At 45.8% G+C, this 20,237-nt stretch overlaps 1 long non-coding RNA gene across 1 annotated transcript; it reads left to right on the forward strand.

The window, feature by feature from the left end:
• Positions 1-2,554: 2,554 nt before the first annotated feature.
• Positions 2,555-18,678, forward strand: LOC135503791 (uncharacterized). The gene is made up of 3 exons (XR_010450006.1): positions 2,555-2,641; positions 16,779-16,859; positions 18,593-18,678. It is a non-coding gene; the product is annotated as an uncharacterized LOC135503791 (long non-coding RNA).
• The last annotated feature ends 1,559 nt before the right edge of the window (positions 18,679-20,237 follow it).

Below are 20,237 nucleotides of genomic sequence, written 5' to 3' on the forward strand. Positions count from 1 at the left end.
CCTACTGTGCTGCAGCACGCACACACACACGCACGCACGCACGCACGCACGCACGCACGCACGCACGCACGTCACGCACGCACGCACGCCACGCACGCACGCACGCACGCACGCACGCACGCACGCACGCACGCCACGCACGTCGCGCACGCACGCACGCCACGCACGTCGCGCACGCACGCACGCACGCACGTCACGCACGCACGCACACACACACACACACACACACACACACACACACACACACACACACACAGTGGTGGGCAATCTGGCAAATCCTCCGAGGTTGGGTAAGGAGGGATAATTAGTTTTGACAGGAAATTGCCGGAAGAAGAACACAATGTCTGAAGGTTATTATGTGGGAGCTACACTGGAAGACAGAACTGATGACTAAATATGTCCAGCATCATTGGGACTATAGAGATTCCATAAACACACCATAGACTGTTCTATTTCCTTCTGTGTTTGCTACAGACAGTCCCCTGATTTCCATCCAGCTGTATGTCCGTAATGTGTCTGATGTGCTGTCTGTCTACGTCTGTCTGCCATAGAAAGAACATCCTAAAGGATATTAACAAAGTCATCAACATACGTTTGGACTTGTTGTTAGACAGAAAATATGTCCAGACTCTTTCAGACGGTCGCCCTCAATCTCCCTGTTTCCATCCAAACCTCTGTGTGTTTTGACTTGAGACAGACAGTCCCCCTCAGTCTCCCTGTTTCCATCCAAACCTCTGTGTGTTTTGACTTGAGACAGACAGTCCCCCTCAGTCTCCCTGTTTCCAATCAAACCTCTGTGTGTTTTGACTTGAGACAGACAGTCCCCCTCAGTCTCCCTGTTTCCATCCAAACCTCTGTGTGTTTTGACTTGAGACAGACAGTCCCCCTCAGTCTCCCTGTTTCCATCCAAACCTCTGTGTGTTTTGACTTGAGACAGACAGTCCCCCTCAGTCTCCCTGTTTCCAATCAAACCTCTGTGTGTTTTGACTTGAGACAGACAGTCCCCCTCAGTCTCCCTGTTTCCATCCAAACCTCTGTGTGTTTTGACTTGAGACAGACAGTCCCCCTCAGTTTCCCTGTTTCCATCCAAACCTCTGTGTGTTTTGACTTGAGACAGACAGTCCCCCTCAGTTTCCCTGTTTCCATCCAAACCTCTGTGTGTTTTGACTTGAGACAGACAGTCCCCCTCAGTCTCCCTGTTTCCAATCAAACCTCTGTGTGTTTTGACTTGAGACAGACAGTCCCCCTCAGTCTCCCTGTTTCCATCCAAACCTCTGTGTGTTTTGACTTGAGACAGACAGTCCCCCTCAGTCTCCCTGTTTCCATCCAAACCTCTGTGTGTTTTGTCCTGAGACAGACAGTCCCCCTCAGTTTCCCTGTTTCCATCCAAACCTCTGTGTGTTTTGACTTGAGACAGACAGTCCCCCTCAGTCCCCTGTTTCCAACCAAACCTCTGTGTGTTTTGACTTGAGACAGACAGTCCCCCTCAGTCTCCCTGTTTCCAACCAAACCTCTGTGTGTTTTGACTTGAGACAGACAGTCCCCCTCAGTTTCCCTGTTTCCATCCAAACCTCTGTGTGTTTTGACTTGAGACAGACAGTCCCCCTCGGTCTCCCTGTTTCCATCCAAACCTCTGTGTGTTTTGACTTGAGACAGACAGTCCCCCTCAGTTTCCCTGTTTCCATCCAAACCTCTGTGTGTTTTGACTTGAGACAGACAGTCCCCCTCAGTCTCCCTGTTTCCATCCAAACCTCTGTGTGTTTTGACTTGAGACCGACAGTCTCCCTGTTTCCATCCAAACCTCTGTGTGTTTTGACTTGAGACAGACAGTCCCCCTCAGTCTCCCTGTTTCCATCCAAACCTCTGTGTGTTTTGACTTGAGACAGACAGTCCCCCTCAGTCTCCCTGTTTCCATCCAAACCTCTGTGTGTTTTGACTTGAGACAGACAGTCCCCGTCAGTCTCCCTGTTTCCATCCAAACCTCTGTGTGTTTTGACTTGAGACAGACAGTCCCCCTCGGTCTCCCTGTTTCCATCCAAACTTCTGTGTGTTTTGACTTGAGACAGGCAGAGAATGAAGACAGGCCTCAGCGTTGGAGGAAGAAGCTGACCCAGAGCAGAGAGACTGGGCCTGGGGGTCAGAATCACCCTGGGAGTGCTGCTAGTGACCCAGACAGCGTCAGTCGCCAGGCTCTGCTAGATCAGGTTGGTGGCACCCCAACAATTACAACCTTGGTGGATACCATTCATATATACCACATAGATAAATCAATACATACGTTTGTATACATTTAAATACATTTGTCTCTAGGATACCAATACGATGAATGATGTACAAATATGTTACTGGAAAATAAATGTAACCGAAACCCATGAGGTTGTCTTTCTGTCTCTTGTCTCACAAAGTTTCATTTTCTCTATTCATCTACACAGTAGTATTGTAGGTGTTGATTCTGATATTATTATTTTGTTTTCTCGGACATCAGCGCCATCTAGAGGCGTACAGAAACATGCACCGTCTCAGAGACATCCTGTACCATCGATACTCTGCCATGCTCCGAGATAAGATACACACACAGAGACAGGAGATACAACGACGTGCTGAGGCAGCTGGAGCAGTCACCGAGGATAAACACATACCGGTAAAACACCTTCAAATCTTATTCATGTAGGATTAGGCACGCAAATTACATAACCTTCCCAAAATTCCATGGTTTTCCAGAAATCCTGGTTGGAAGATTCCCAGGATCAGGATGGAATAAATAGGAAATCCCAAAGCCTCCAACCAGGATTTCTGGAGAATTTAGACAAATGTACAACCCTATGTATGACCCAGTGGACTGATAACACACCCTATGAAACACTAATAAAACAAACTTACAAACATGGTAATTCTGTTTCTTGCTTTCAAGACTTTCATTCAGTATTTTACACTGAGATGTAGGTAAGAGAAGTTATGTAATACCAGTCGTCGCCAGCAGGGGTCAGTGTCATGCTACTTACTGGTCTACCAGGGCTCTCCCCCACAGTCCCTGGAGCACTACCATCCCAGTGCTGTCCCCCACAGTCCCTGGAGCACTACCATCCCAGTGCTGTCCCCCACAGTCCCTGGAGCACTAACATCCCAGGGCTCTCCAACCCAGTCCCTGGAGCACGACCATCCCAGTGCTGTCCCCCCAGTCCCTGGAGCACTACCATCCCAGGGCTCTCCCCCCAGTCCCTGGAGCACTAACATCCCAGGGCTCTCCAACCCAGTCCCTGGAGCACTACTATCCCAGTGCTGCCCCCCAGTCCCTGGAGCACTACCATCCCAGGGCTCTCCATCCCAGTCCCTGGAGCACTACCATCCCAGGGCTCTCCCCCCAGTCCCTGGAGCACTACCATCCCAGGGCTCTCCAACCCAGTCCCTGGAGCACTACCATCCCAGGGCTCTCCCCCCAGTCCCTGGAGCACTACCATCCCAGTGCTGTCCCCCCCAGTCCCTGGAGCACTACCATCCCAGGGCTCTCCATCCCAGTCCCTGGAGCACTACCATCCCAGGGCTCTCCCCCCCAGTCCCTGGAGCACTACCATCCCAGGGCTCTCCCCCCAGTCCCTGGAGCACTACCATCCCAGGGCTCTCCCCCCCAGTCCCTGGAGCACTACCATCCCAGGGTAATAAGGCCATCTGTACCAAGGCCATCTGTACTTAGGCCATCTGTACCAAGGCCATCTGTCAGGGTAATAAGGCCATCTGTCAGGGTAATAAGGCCATCTGTCAGAGTACTAAGGCAATCTGTCAGGGCACCAAGGCCATCATCTCTACCAAGGCCATCTGTCAGGGTACCAAGGACATCTGTCAGGGTAATAAGGCCATCTGTCAGGGTAATAAGGCCATCTGTCAGGGTAATAAGGACATCTGTCAGGGTAATAAGGCCATCTGTCAGGGTAATAAGGCCATCTGTCAGGGTAATAAGGACATCTGTTAGGGTACCAAGGATATCTGTCAGGGTACTAAGGCCATCTGTCAGGGTAATAAGGACATCTGTTAGGGTACCAAGGATATCTGTCAGGGTAATAAGGCCATCTGTCAGGGTAATAAGGACATCTGTCAGGGTACCAAGGACATCTGTCAGGGTAATAAGGCCATCTGTCAGGGTAATAAGGCCATCTGTCAGGGTAATAAGGACATCTGTTAGGGTACCAAGGATATCTGTCAGGGTACTAAGGCCATCTGTCAGGGTAATAAGGCCATCTGTCAGGGTACTAAAGCCATCTGTCAGGACACCAAGGCCATCTGTCAGGGTACTAAGGCCATCTGTCAGGGTAATAAGGCCATCTGTCAGGGTACTAAAGCCATCTGTCAGGACACCAAGGCCATCTGTCAGGGTAATAAGGCCATCTGTCAGGGTACTAAGGCCATCTGTCAGGGTACTAAGGCCATCTGTCAGGGTACTAAAGCCATCTGTCAGGACACCAAGGCCATCTGTCAGGGTACTAAAGCCATCTGTCAGGACACCAAGGCCATCTGTCAGGGTACCAAGGATATCTGTCAGGGTACTAAGGCCATCTGTCAGGGTACCAAGGCCATCTGTCAGGGTAATAAGGCCATCTGTCAGGGTAATAAGGCCATCTGTCAGGGTAATAAGGACATCTGTCAGGGTAATAAGGCCATCTGTCAGGGTAATAAGGCCATCTGTCAGGGTAATAAGGACATCTGTTAGGGTACCAAGGATATCTGTCAGGGTACTAAGGCCATCTGTCAGGGTAATAAGGACATCTGTTAGGGTACCATATCTGTCAGGGTAATAAGGCCATCTGTCAGGGTAATAAGGACATCTGTCAGGGCACCAAGGCCATCTGTCAGGGTAATAAGGCCATCTGTCAGGGTAATAAGGCCATCTGTCAGGGTAATAAGGACATCTGTTAGGGTACTAAGGCCATCTGTCAGGGTACTAAGGCCATCTGTCAGGGTAATAAGGCCATCTGTCAGGGTACTAAAGCCATCTGTCAGGACACCAAGGCCATCTGTCAGGGTACTAAGGCCATCTGTCAGGGTAATAAGGCCATCTGTCAGGGTACAAAAGCCATCTGTCAGGACACCAAGGCCATCTGTCAGGGTAATAAGGCCATCTGTCAGGGTACTAAGGCCATCTGTCAGGGTACTAAGGCCATCTGTCAGGGTACTAAGGCCATCTGTCAGGACACCAAGGCCATCTGTCAGGGTACTAAAGCCATCTGTCAGGACACCAAGGCCATCTGTCAGGGTACCAAGGATATCTGTCAGGGTACTAAGGCCATCTGTCAGGGTACCAAGGATATCTGTCAGGGTAATAAGGCCATCTGTCAGGGTACTAAGGCCATCTGTCAGGGCACCAAGGCCATCTGTACCAAGGCCATCTGTACTTAGGCCATCTGTACCAAGGCCATCTGTCAGGGTAATAAGGACATCTGTCAGGGTACCAAGGATATCTGTCAGGGTACTAAGGCCATCTGTCAGGGTACCAAGGCCATCTGTCAGGGCACCAAGGCCATCTGTACCAAGGCCATCTGTACTAAGGCCATCTGTACCAAGGCCATCTGTCAGGGTAATAAGGACATCTGTCAGGGTAATAAGGCCATCTGTCAGGGTAATAAGGCCATCTGTCAGAGTACTAAGGCAATCTGTCAGGGCACCAAGGCCATCTGTAATAAGACCATCTCTACCAAGGCCATCTGTCAGGGTACCAAGGACATATGTCAGGGTAATAAGGCCATCTGTCAGGGTAATAAGGCCATCTGTCAGGGTAATAAGGACATCTGTCAGGGTACCAAGGATATCTGTCAGGGTACTAAGGCCATCTGTCAGGGAACTAAGGCAATCTGTTAGGGCACCAAGGCCATCTGTACTAAGACCATCTCTACCAAGGCCATCTGTCAGGGCACCAAGGCCATCTGTACTAAGGCCATCTGTACTAAGCCCATCTGTCAGGGCACCAAGGCCATCTGTACCAAGGCTATCTGTTAGGGCACCAAGGCCATCTGTACTAAGGCCATCTGTTAGGGCACCAAGGCCATCTGTTTTTAAGGCCATCTGTACTAAGGCCATCTGTACTAAGGCCATCTGTCAGGGCACCAATGGGGACATCTACTGACCAAACCCGGAACAATCCTCAGGCCATCTGTACCACGAGGCGGAGGGGAGGTCTGTCTGCCGGGACAAGGGGAGAAAAAACAACAGGTTTTAAGGCCATCTGTCAGGGCACCAAGGCCATCTGTACTAAGGCCATCTGTACGAAGGCCATCTGTCAGGGCACCAAGGCCATCTGTACTAAGGCCATCTGCACCAAGGCCATCTGTACTAAGGCCATCTGTACCAAGGCCATCTGTCAGGGCACCAAGGCCATCTGTACTAAGGCCATCTGTACCAAGGCTATCTGTCAGGGCACCAAGGCCATCTGCACCAAGGCCATCTGTACTAAGGCCATCTGTACCAAGGCCATCTGTCAGGGCACCAAGGCCATCTGTACCAAGGCCATCTGTCAGGGCACCAAGGCCATCTGTACTAAGGCCATCTGTCAGGGCACCAAGGCCATCTGTACTAAGGCCATCTGTACTAAGGCCATCTGTTCTACGGCCATCTGTCTGGGCACCAAGGCCATCTGTACCAAGGCCATCTCTCAGGGCACCAAGGCCATCTGTACTAAGGCCATCTGTCAGGGCACCAAGGCCATCTGTACCAAGGCCATCTCTCAGGGCACCATGGCCATCTGTACCAATGCCATCTGTACTAAGGCCATCTGTCAGGGTATGAAAGACATCTGTCAGGGTACCAAGGCCATCTGTCAGGGTACCAAGGCCATCTGTCAGGGTACCGAGGCCATCTGTCAGGGTAATAAGGACATCTGTCAGGGTAATAAGGCCATCTGTCAGGGTACTAAGGACATCTGTCAGGGTAATAAGGCCATCTGTCAGGGTAATAAGGCCATCTGTCAGGGTACTAAGGACATCTGTCAGGGTAATAAGGCCATCTGTCAGGGTAATAAGGCCATCTGTCAGGGTACTAAGGACATCTGTCAGGGTAATAAAGAGATCTGTCAGGGTAATAAGGCCATCTGTCAGGGTAATAAGGCCATCTGTCAGGGTAATAAGGACATCTGTCAGGGTAATAAGGACATCTGTCAGGGTAATAAGACCATCTGTCAGGGTAATAAGGACATCTGTCAGGGTACTAAGGACATATGTCAGGGTAATAAGGCCATCTGTCAGGGTAATAAGGTCATCTGTCAGGGTACTAAGGCCATCTGTCAGGGTACTAAGGACATCTGTCAGGGTAATAAGGACATCTGTCAGGGTAATAAGACCATCTGTCAGGGTAATAAGGACATCTGTCAGGGTACTAAGGACATATGTCAGGGTAATAAGGCCATCTGTCAGGGTAATAAGGCCATCTGTCAGGGTACTAAGGCCATCTGTCAGGGTAATAAGGACATCTGTCAGGGTAATAAGGCCATCTGTCAAGGTAATAAGGACATCTGTCAGGGTAATAAGGCCATCTGCCAGGGTAATAAGGCCATCTGTCAGGGTAATAAGGCCATCTGTCAGGGTACTAAGGCCATCTGTCAGGACACCAAGGCCATCTGTCAGGGTAATAAGGACATCTGTCAGGGTAATAAGGACATCTGTCAGGGTAATAAGGCCATCTGTCAGGACACCAAGGCCGTCTGTCAGGGTAATAAGGCCATCTGTCAGGGTAATAAGGACATATGTCAGGGTAATAAGGCCATCTGTCAGGGTAATAAGGCCATCTGTCAGGGTACTAAGGACATCTGTCAGGGTAATAAGGCCATCTGTCAGGACACCAAGGCCGTCTGTCAGGGTAATAAGGCCATCTGTCAGGGTACTAAGGACATATGTCAGGGTAATAAGGCCATCTGTCAGGGTAATAAGGCCATCTGTCAGGGTACTAAGGCCATCTGTCAGGGTAATAAGGACATCTGTCAGGGTAATAAGGCCATCTGTCAAGGTAATAAGGACATCTGTCAGGGTAATAATGCCATCTGTCAGGGTAATAAGGCCATCTGCCAGGGTAATAATGCCATCTGTCAGGGTAATAAGGCCATCTGTCAGGGTACTAAGGCCATCTGTCAGGGTAATAAGGCCATCTGTCAGGACACCAAGGCCATCTGTCAGGGTAATAAGGCCATCTGTCAGGGTACTAAGGACATATGTCAGGGTAATAAGGCCATCTGTCAGGGTAATAAGGACATCTGTCAGGGTAATAAGGACATCTGTCAAGGTAATAAGGACATCTGTTAGGGTACCAAGGCCATCTGTCAGGACACCAAGGCCATCTGTCAGGGTAATAAGGCCATCTGTCAGGGTAATAAGGACATCTGTCAGGGTAATAAGGCCATCTGTCAGGGTAATAAGGCCATCTGTCAGGGTAATAAGGCCATCTGTCAGGGTAATAAGGCCTTTTGCCTTGCTCAGTCACTCTCTGAACGACACACATACACAATCCATGTCTCAACTGTCTCAAGGCTTAAACATCCTTCTTTAGCCCGCCTCCTCCCCTTCATCCACACTGATTGAAGTGGATTTAAACATGTGACATTAATAAGGGATCATAGCTGTTACCTGGATTCACCTGGTCAGTCTGTGTCATGGAAAGAGCAGGTGTTCTTAATGTTTTGTACACTCGGTGTAGACCAAAAGCCAGTCATGTTTGACAAATATAATGTAGGGTAGGCCGTCATTGTAAATAAGAATTTGTTCTTAACTGACTTGACAAGGTAAATAAAGGTTAAATTGAAATATATATATAAATATATATTTTTTTCAATAGGGTCATTAACATTACCATCTAAAAACTTGATTCTGTGGATTGTAGGTTCATTCAGATAGGAGAGAAAGGCCTGTTGGGCACCACAACATCACCCACCTTGCAATCTGAGCGAAGGCAGTCAGCATTTTGAAACTATTTAACCATCAATGTTAATTGTTTAAAACCTGGACATCATTTTGTCCACCCTGTTTAAAATGAGCCTATAGCCAAAATCCGACCATATCCGAATATGCAGCCCGTCTGGTGTTCAACCTTCCCAAGTTCTCTCACGTCACCCCGCTCCTCCGCTCTCTCCACTGGCTTCCAGTTGAAGCTCGCATCCGCTACAAGACCATGGTGCTTGCCTACGGAGCTGTGAGGGGAACGGCACCGCAGTACCTCCAGGCTCTGATCAGGCCCTACACCCAAACAAGGACACTGCGTTCATCCACCTCTGGCCTGCTCGCCTCCCTACCACTGAGGAAGTACAGTTCCCGCTCAGCCCAGTCAAAACTGTTCGCTGCTCTGGCCCCCCAATGGTGGAACAAACTCCCTCACGACGCCAGGACAGCGGAGTCAATCACCACCTTCCGGAGACACCTGAAACCCCACCTCGTTAAGGAATACCTAGGATAGGATAAAGTAATCCTTCTCACCCCCCCTTAAATGATTTAGATGCACTATTGTAAAGTGGCTGTTCCACTGGATGTCATAAGGTGAATTCACCAATTTGTAAGTCGCTCTGGATAAGAGCGTCTGCCAAATGACTTAAATGTAAATGTAAATGTTGATATCCAACCATATCCGATTATGTTGATATCCGTCCATATCCGACTATGTTGATATCCGACCATATCCAACTATGTTGATATCCGACCATATCCGACTATGTTGATATCCGCCCATATCCGACTATGTTGATATCCGACCATATCCGACTATGTTGATATCCGCCCATATCCAACTATGTTGATATCCGACCATATCCAACTATGTTGATATCCGACCATATCCGACTATGTTGATATCCGTCCATATCCTACTATGTTGATATCCGCCCATATCCGACTATGTTGATATCCGTCCATATCCGACTATGTTGATATCCGACCATATCCTACTACTACGACTATGTTGATATCCGTCCATATCCGACTATGTTGATATCCGTCCATATCCGACTATGTTGATATCCGTCCATATCCGACTATGTTGATATCCGTCCATATCCTACTATGTTGATATCCGCCCATATCCGACTATGTTGATATCCGACCATATCCTACTATGTTGATATCCGTCCATATCCTACTATGTTGATATCCGCCCATATCCGACTATGTTGATATCCGACCATATCCTACTACTACGACTATGTTGATATCCGCCCATATCCGATTATGTTGATATCCGATCATATCCTACTACTACGACTATGTTGATATCCGACCATATCCGACTATGTTGATATCCGTCCATATCCTACTATGTTGATATCCGATCATATCCTACTATGTTGATATCCGCCCATATCCAACTATGTTGATATCCGACCATATCCTACTACTACGACTATGTTGATATCCGCCCATATCCGACTATGTTGATATCCGTCCATATCCTACTATGTTGATATCCGATCATATCCTACTATGTTGATATCCGCCCATATCCGACTATGTTGATATCCGACCATATCCTACTACTACGACTATGTTGATATCCGATCATATCCTACTATGTTGATATCCGCCCATATCCGACTATGTTGATATCCGACCATATCCTACTACTACGACTATGTTGATATCTTACCATATCCGACTATGTTGATATCCGATCATATCCTACTACTACGACTATGTTGATATCTTACCATATCCGACTATGTTGATATCCGCCCATATCCGACTATGTTGATATCCGACCATATCCTACTATGTTGATATCCGCCCATATCCGACTATGTTGATATCCGACCATATCCGACTATGTTGATATCCGACCATATCCGACTATGTTGATATCTTACCATATCCGACTATGTTGATATAAAAAAATAAAAAAAAATCAAATTTTATTTGTCACATACACATGGTTAGCAGATGTTAATGCAAGTGTAGCGAAATGCTTGTGCTTCCAGTTCCGACAATGCTGTAATAACCAACAAGTAATCTAACTAACAATTCCAAAACTAATATCTTATACACAGTGTAAGGGGATAAAGAATATGTACATAAAGATATGAATGAGTGATGTTGCAGAGCAGCATAGGCAAGATACAGTAGATGGCATCGAGTACAGTATATACATATGAGATGAGTATGTAAACAAAGTGGCATAGTTAAAGTGGCTAGTGATACATGTATTACATAAGGATACAGTAGATGATAGAGTACAGTATATACGTATACATATGAGATGAATAATGTAGGGTATGTAAACATTATATTAGGTAGCATTGTTTGTGGTGATAGTGGCTAGTGATATATTTTATATCCTTTCCTATCAATTCCCATTATTGAAGTGGCTGGAGTTGAGTAGTGTGTTGGCAGCAGCCACTCAATGTTAGTGGTTGTTGTTTAACAGTCTGATGGCCTTGAGATAGAAGCTGTTTTTCAGTCTCTCGGTCCCAGCTTTGATGCACCTGTACTGACCTAGCCTTCTGGATGATAGCGGGGTGAACAGGCAGTGGCTCGGGTGGCTGTTGTCCTTAATGATCTTTATGGCCTTCCTGTAACATCGGGTGGTGTAGGTGTCCTGGAGGGCAGGTAGTTTGCCCCCGGTGATACGTTGTGCAGACCTCACTACCCTCTGGAGAGCCTTACGGTTGTGGGCGGAGCAGTTGCCGTACCAGGCGGTGATACAGCCCGCCAGGATGCTCTCGATTGTGCATCTGTAGAAGTTTGTGAGTGTTTTTGGTGACAAGCCGCATTTCTTCAGCCTCCTGAGGTTGAAGAGGCGCTGCTGCGCCTTCTTCACGATGCTGTCTGTGTGAGTGGACCAATTTAGTTTGTCTGTGATGTGTATGCCGAGGAACTTAAAACTTACTACCCTCTCCACTACTGTTCCATCGATGTGGATAGGGGGGTGTTCCCTCTGCTGTTTTCTGAAGTCCACAATCATCTCCTTAGTTTTGTTGACATTGAGTGTGAGGTTATTGTCCTGACACCACACTCCGAGGGCCCTCACCTCCTCCCTGTAGGCCGTCTCGTCGTTGTTGGTAATCAAGCCTACCACTGTCGTGTCGTCCGCAAACTTGATGATTGAGTTGGAGGCGTGCGTTGCCGCGCAGTCGTGGGTGAACAGGGAGTACAGGAGAGGGCTCAGAACGCACCCTTGTGGGGCCCCAGTGTTGAGGATCAGCGGGGTGGAGATGTTGTTGCCTAACCTCACCACCTGGGGGCGGCCCATCAGGAAGTCCAGTACCCAGTTGCACAGGGCGGGGTCGAGACCCAGGGTCTCGAGCTTGATGACGAGCTTGGAGGGTACTATGGTGTTAAATGCCGAGCTGTAGTCGATGAACAGCATTCTCACATAGGTCTTGTCCAGATGGGTTAGAGCAGTGTGCAGTGTGGTTGAGATTGCGTCATCTGTGGACCTATTTGGGCGGTAAGCAAATTGGAGTGGGTCTAGGGTGTCAGGTAGGGTGGATTTTCATCTCTGTCACATGACACCTTTTGCATGTGATGTGTAGTGAGCTTTTGAGAATTATATTTTCAGCTAATTGCATTTTGGAACATTCGCGGGTATAGCCTACTGCCATGTGTGCATTGCTGTGCTTATAATATGAGTAAATAATAGTTTATCAACATTTTAAGTTAAACATTCTGATCTGTTGCATCAGACTCATTGGTTTTTCAAGTTTTTTGATTTGATTGTATGAATTTTTGGGATCTATCATCCCACAACTGTCCCAGAGTCTGTTTGGAATATTTATTTATCGGACAGAACAACAATCTGACCAGTAGAATAGGTAAACGTATCCACTATGAGGGGATAGTAGATTGACACAGTTTAGTGATTTTGCTGTTCGTTACTGGTCTTGTGTGCCTCGGAATTCAAAGTGTGCCTCGGAATTCAAAGTGTGCCTCGGAATTCAAAGTCTGCCTCTGAATTCAAAGTCTGCCTCGGAATTCAAAGTGTGCCTCGGAATTCAAAGTGTGCCTCGGAATTCAGTGTGCCTCGGAATTCAAAGTGTGCCTCGGAATTCAGTGTGCCTCGGAATTCAGTGTGCCTCGGAATTCAAAGTGTGCCTCAGAATTCAGTGTGCCTCGGAATTCAGTGTGCCTCGGAATTCAAAGTCTGCCTCAGAATTCAAAGTGTGCCTCGGAATTCAAAGTGTGCCTCGGAATTCAAAGAGTGCCTCGGAATTCAAAGTGTGCCTCGGAATTCAAAGTCTGCCTCAGAATTCAAAGTGTGCCTCGGAATTCAAAGTGTGCCTCGGAATTCAAAGAGTGCCTCGGAATTCAAAGTGTGCCTCGGAATTCAAAGTTTGCCTCGGAATTCAAAGTGTGCCTCGGAATTCAAAGTGTGCCTCGGAATTCAAAGTGTGCCTCGGAATTCAGTGTGCCTCGGAATTCAGTGTGCCTCGGAATTCAAAGTGTGCCTCGGAATTCAGTGTGCCTCGGAATTCAAAGTGTGCCTCGGAATTCAGTGTGCCTCGGAATTCAGTGTGCCTCGGAATTCCACAAGGGAAGCACGCTGTTGATTCCCCTATGTGTCTGTCTTCATTACTTGTTGACCTACTTCGGAGCTGCAAGGCCTGTGAGAAGGACCCAATCACATGACGGGTATTTGCTAATAATAATTTATATTTCCGAGAGAGCCATGTGAGTGAGAGGTGCTTCGGAGAACGACGATTGGCAGCCGGGAGAAGGTTCAATGTTTCATGAGCTCACAGACATTTTCCATTATGCACAAAAAGCTTATTTCTCTCAAATTCTGTTCACAAATGTGTTTACATCACTGTTGGTGAGCATTTCTCCTTTGCCAAGATAATCCATCCACCTGGCAAGTGTGGCATATCAAGAAGCTGATTAAACAGCATGATCATTACACAGGTGCACCTTGTGCTGGGGACAATAAAAGGCCACCTTAAAATGTTCAGTTTTGCCACACAACACAATGCAATAGACAGCTCAAGTTTTGAGTCAGTATGCGATTGGCATGGTGATTGCAGGAATGTCCACCAGAGCTGATGCCAGAGAACTGTATGTTAATTTATCTACCATGAGCCGTCTCCAACATTGTATAGACAATTTGGATTTGCACAACCTGAGAATTTCTGCATAAACTGTCAGAAACCGTATCAGGGAAGCTCATCTGCAGGCTCGTCATCCTCAACGGGGTCTTGACTTGACTGCAGTTCGGCGTCGTAACTGACTTCAGTGGGCATATTCACCTTCCATGGCCACTGGCACGCTGGAGAAGTGTGCTCTTCACGGACCATTCCCAGTTTCAACTGTACCGGGCAGATGGCAAACAGAGTGCATGGCATCGTGTGGGCATGCGCTTTGTTGATGTCAACGTTGTGAACAGAGTGCTCCATGGTGGAGGTGGAGTTATGGTACGGGCAGGCATAAGCTAAGGACAACGAACACAATTTAATTTTATCGATGGCAATTTGAATACACAGAGATACTGTGATGAGATCCTGAAGCCAATTGTCGTGCCATTCATCTGCCTTCATCACCTCATGTTTCAGCATGATAATGCACGGTCCCATGTCTGTCACGACTTTTACATTACATTTACATTTAAGTCATTTAGCAGACGCTCTTATCCAGAGCGTCTTCTGCCGAAGTCGTTGCCTCTCCTTGTTCGGGCGGTGCTCGGCGTTCGACGTCACCGGTCTTCCAGCCATCATTGATCCTTTTTTCATGTTCCATTGGTTTTGTCTTGTCTTCCCGCACACCTGTTTTCAATCCCATTCATTACCTGTTGTGTATTTAACCCTCTGTTTCCCCTCATGTCTTTGTCAGAGATTGTTTTATTGTCAGTGTAGTGTAGTGTGATGTTGTATAGGTGCGCGGCGGGTCCTCGTACCCATGTTTGTTTGTTTACGTACATTTAGTGTTATGGAGCATACTCCGTGGACTTTATTAAAAGACTACATTTTACACTCCATTTGACTCTCCTGCGCCTGACTTCCCTGCCACCTATTACACCTATGCATGACAATGTCGCAAGGATCTCTACACAATTCCTGGAACCTGAAAATGTCCCAGTTCTTCCATGGCCTCCATACTCACCAGACATGTCACCCATTGAGCATGTTTGGGATGCTCTGGATCGACGTGTACGACAGCTTGTTCCAGTTCCTGCCAATATCCAACAACTTCACACAGCCATTGAAGAGGATTGGGACAACATTCCACAGGCCACAATCAACAGCCTGATCAACTCTATGTGAAGGAGAAGTGTCTTTCTGCATGAGGCAGATGGTCACCAGATACTGACCATTTCTTTTATCCACTACCTTTTTGAAGGTATCTGTGACTAACACATTCATATCTGTATTCCCAGTCATGTGAAATCCATAGATTAGGGCCAAATTCATCTATTTCAATTGACTAATTTCCTTATATGAACTGTAAATCTTTGAAATTGTTGCATATCGCGTTTATATTTTTGTTCAGTGCATATGCAAAGGGGTAAATACATATGCAAAGCAGGTGAATACATATGCACGCACCACTTTTCCGTTTTTTATTTATTATAATTTTTTCAAACAAGTATTTTTTTTCATTTCACTTCACCAGTTTAGACTGTTTTGTGTCTGTCCGTTACATGAGATCCAAATACAAAATCTATTTCAATTACAGGTTGTAATGCAACAAAATAGGAAAAACGCCAAGGGGGATGAATACTTTTTGCAAGGCACTGTACTGTTGGCCTTATGCGCATCAATCACACACATAGATTTCCCTTCAGAAAGGTGGTTTATTTTTGGTCAATTGCACATTACTGTTTGAATAAATCATGGTTAAAAAAAAGAAATTATGAACCAAAATCTAACGTGACCAGTTAAAAAGACCAGTGCATCCCAATAAAAAATGTGGGATGCACTGCCAAGTCAAACGGTTGCAAATGCAACTCTTTTGGTTGCGGTATCAAACCCTGCATCCTGTAGGTTTGAACTCCAACCCTGTTCCTGGAGAGTCACCCTCCTGTAGGTTTCAACTCCAACCCTGTTCCTGGAGAGCCACCCTCCTGTAGGTTTTAACTCCAACCCTGTTCCTGGAGAGAGACCCTCCTGTAGGTTTTAACTCCAACCCTGTTCCTGGAGAGTCACCCTCCTGTAGGTTTTAACTCCAACCCTGTTCCTGGAGAGCCACCCTCCTGTAGGTTTGAACTCCAACCCTGTTCCTGGAGAGTCACCCTCCTGTAGGTTTTAACTCTACCCTGTTCCTGGAGAGTCACCCTCCTGTAGGTCTTAACTCCAACCCTGTTCCTGGAGAGATACCCTCCTGTAGGTTTTAACTCCAACCCTGTTCCTGGAGAGATACCCTCCTGTAGGTTTTAACTCCAACCCTGTTCCTGGAGAGAAACCCTCCTGTAGGTTTTAACTCCAACCCTGTTCCTGGAGAGAAACCCTCCTGTAGGTTTTAACTCCAACCCTGTTCCTGGAGAGATACCCTCCTGTAGGTTTTAACTCCAACCATGTTCCTGGAGAGGTACCCTCCTGTAGGTTTTAACTCCAACCCTGTTCCTGGAGAGAGACCCTCCTGTAGGTTTCAACTCCAACCCTGTTCCTGGAGAGATACCCTCCTGTAGGTTTCAACTCCAAGCCTGTACCTGGAAAGCTACCCTCCTGTAGGAAATAACTCTGACGTTTAATATTTCCAGTTACGAAGAATGTATAAACTCCTATAAAAATGTCCATTAATGATAAACCACATAATAATTCACATTTCCTTTTGCTGCAGGATCATTTTCTTTCTATAGAAAACTGGTTCAAATTAAGGTTCTACATCTGTATATTTTCTCAGAAACTGAGGAAGCTGACCTGTTCTACTCTCTCCCATGACAACACATACCTGAGGTCTCTTCCTCAAACCAGCTACTACCTGGTAAGCCTCACACATACAGTATGATGCCTGTGATGATCATTAGTTATTAGATAATAAGACTAGTTTAAAAACAAGTTAAATAATGTAATGTTTATAAGATATTGATGCTCTTTGGCAGTTTATATAGCTAGCATAGAGTACTAGCTGAATTGCTTAGCGTAGCCCTCCAACAATGCCATCACATTGTCCCAATTTTCTACCTCTACCCCTATCACTTCTGTATCTCTTCTCTATCTTTATCTCTAGCTATCTCTTCTCTTTCACTTCTATATCTCCATCTCTTCTCCATCTCTTCTCTATCTCTATCTTTTCTCTATCTCTCTCTTCTCTATCTATCTATCTCTATCTATCTATCTATCTATCTATCTATCTATCTCTTCTCTTTCACTTCTATATCTCCATCTCTTCTCCATCTCTTCTCTATCTCTTCTCTATCTCTATCTTTTCTCTATATCTATCTATCTATCTATCTATCTATCTATCTATCTATCTATCTATCTATCTATCTATCTATCTATCTATCTATCTATCTATCTATCTATCTATCTTTTCTCTATTTCTATCCCTTCTCTATCTCTTCTATATCTCTACCTCTATCTCTTTTATATCACTATCTCTTCTCTGGGGCGGCAGGGTGGCCTAGTGGTTAGAGCATTGGACTAGTAACCAGAAGGTTGCAAGTTCAAATCCCAGAGCTGACAAGGTACAAATCTGTCATTCTGCCCCTGAACAGGCAGTTAACCCACTGTTCCTAGGCCGTCATTGAAAATAAGAATTTGTTCTTAACTGACTTGCCTAGTAAAATAAAGGTAAAAAAAAATAAAAATCTACATATTATATATCTATTCTCATCTCTATCTCTATATTTTCTCTATCTCTTCTCTATCTCTTCTATATTTCTATCTCTTCTACATCTCTACCTCTATATTTATCTCTTCTATATCACTCTCTTCTCTATCTCCTCGCTATCTACATCTCTTCTCTATCTCATCTCTATCTCTTTGCTATCTACCTATTCTATATCTCTTCTCTATCACTATCTCTTCTCCATCTCTCTCTTCGCTATCTACCTATTCTCTATCTCTTCACTTCTTTTATCTTCTCTAGCTCTGCTATATTTCTATCTCTTCTATATCTATACCTCTTCTCTATCTCTTCCAAATCTCTTCTCTATCTTTTCTATATCCCTACCTCTATCTCTATATTTCTATCTCTATTTCTATATCTATTATATATTTCTGTCTCTTCTCAATCTCTGCCTCTATCTCTACATCTTCTCTATCGCTTTGATATCTCTTCTCTATCTATATCACTTCTCTATATCTATCTCTTCTCTATCTCCATCTTTATCTCTTCTCTATCTTTATGTCTATATTTATTTATATCTCTATATCTTCAATATCTATTCTCTATCTATATCTCTTCTCTATCTCAATCTCTTTCTTTATCTATAGCTCTTCTCTATCTCTATCGCTATCTTTATCTCTGTATTGATTTATATCTCCATCCCTATATCTTCTCTATCTCTCCTATTTCTCCTCTCTATCTCTATCACTTATCTATATATATCTTTATCTCTATCTCTTCTCAATCAATTCAATTCAAATAAAGGGGCTTTATTGGCATGGGAAACACATGTTAACATTGCCAAAGCAAGTGGAGTAGATAATATACAGAAGTTATTTATCTCTTTTCTATCTCTGTCTCTTCTATATCTCTATCTCCACTCTGAGATCTTGGGCCTTCGGAACCAGTTGTCTCGGCATGGTTGTTTGAAGACCCTCCAGGACCAAGAGGACTTCTGTTTTATGGTTAACCACCACAACCGTGGTCCAGTCCAGCTGCAGAGAACACTACAGGACAGGAGATTAGGCAGAGGAGTTGAGTTCTCATCTTGTTATCTTCGTTGTCAACATTGTAACGGGAAAAGTGGTTCGTTTCTCGAAAAGCTTGGGCAATGGATGAAAGATTATATTGTGTGCTATTAGTCAAAAGTAGTGTATGATATAGGGAATCGGTTGCCATAGGGCTCTGGTCAAAAGTAGTACACTATATAGGGCAGTGGTTCCCAAACTTTTATAGTCCCGTACCCCTTCAAACATTCAACCTCCACCTGTGTACCCCCTCTAGCACCAGGGTCAGCTGTACCCCCTCTCGCCCCAGGGTCAGCTGTAGCCCATCTAGCTCCAGGGTCAGCTGTACCCCATCTAGCCCCAGGGTCAGCTGTACCCCATCTAGCCCCAGGGTCAGCTGTACACCATCTAGCCCCAGGGTCAGCTGTGCCCCATCTCGCCCCAGGGTCAGCTGTACCCCATCTAGCTCCAGGGTCAGCTGTACCCCATCTAGCTCCAGGGCCACCTGTACCCCCTCTAGCCCCAGGGTCAGCTGTACCCCATGACAAATAGCTCTTATAGGACCAGGGCACAAAAAATAATATAATAATAAGAAATAATTTTGCTATGTATTTAACCATCTTACATGTAAAACCTTATTTGTTCATCTATAATGGTGAATAACTCACCACAGGTTAATGAGAAGGGTGTGTTTGAAAGGATGCTCATAACTCTGCAATGTTGGGTTGTATTGGAGAGAGTCTCAGTCTTAAATCATTTCCACACAGTCTGTGGCTGTATTTAGTTTTCATGCTAGTGAGGGCCGAGAATCCTCTCTCACATAGGTCCGTGGTTGCAAAGGGCATCAGTGTCTTAACAGCGTGATTTGCCAAGGCAGGATACTCTGAGCGCAGCCCCATCCAGAAATCTGGCATTGGCTTCACATTAAATTCAGTTTTCACAGAACCGCTTATTGCAATTTCAATGAGGCTCTCTTGTTCAGATATCGGTATGTGGACTGGAGGCAGGGCATGAAAGGGATAACGAATCCTGTTGTTTGAGTCGTCCGTTTCGGGAAAGTACCTGCGTAATTGCTCACCCAAGTCTCTCAGGTGCTTCTCTTGTCCGTAAGCTTGAGTTCATTTGCACACAAAAAAATCATACAACGATGAAAATACCTGTGTGTTGTCCTTATTAATGCAGACAGTGAGGAGCTCCAACTTCTTAATCATAGCCTCAATTTGAGTGTGGGCCTTACTAAATGGACTGTTTGAAAATGTGAAGAAACATTATTATATATATTTTTTAATGTGAATCACATTTTTATTTGGTGTACCCCCCTGACGGCATTTGCGCGCACCCCAGTTTGAGAACACCTGATATAGGGAATAAGGTGCCATAGGGCTCTGGTCAAAAGTAGTGCACTATATAGGGAATAGGTCTGGGTCTGTCAATAGTAGTGTACTATATAGGGTAGGGTGCCATAGGGCTCTGGTCAATAGTAGTGTACTATATAGGGAATAGGGTGCGATAGGGCTTTGGTCAA

The sequence above is a fragment of the Oncorhynchus masou genome, chromosome 18 (genome assembly GCF_036934945.1).
Source record: "Oncorhynchus masou masou isolate Uvic2021 chromosome 18, UVic_Omas_1.1, whole genome shotgun sequence".
In the NCBI taxonomy this organism is placed as follows: Eukaryota; Metazoa; Chordata; class Actinopteri; order Salmoniformes; family Salmonidae; genus Oncorhynchus; species Oncorhynchus masou.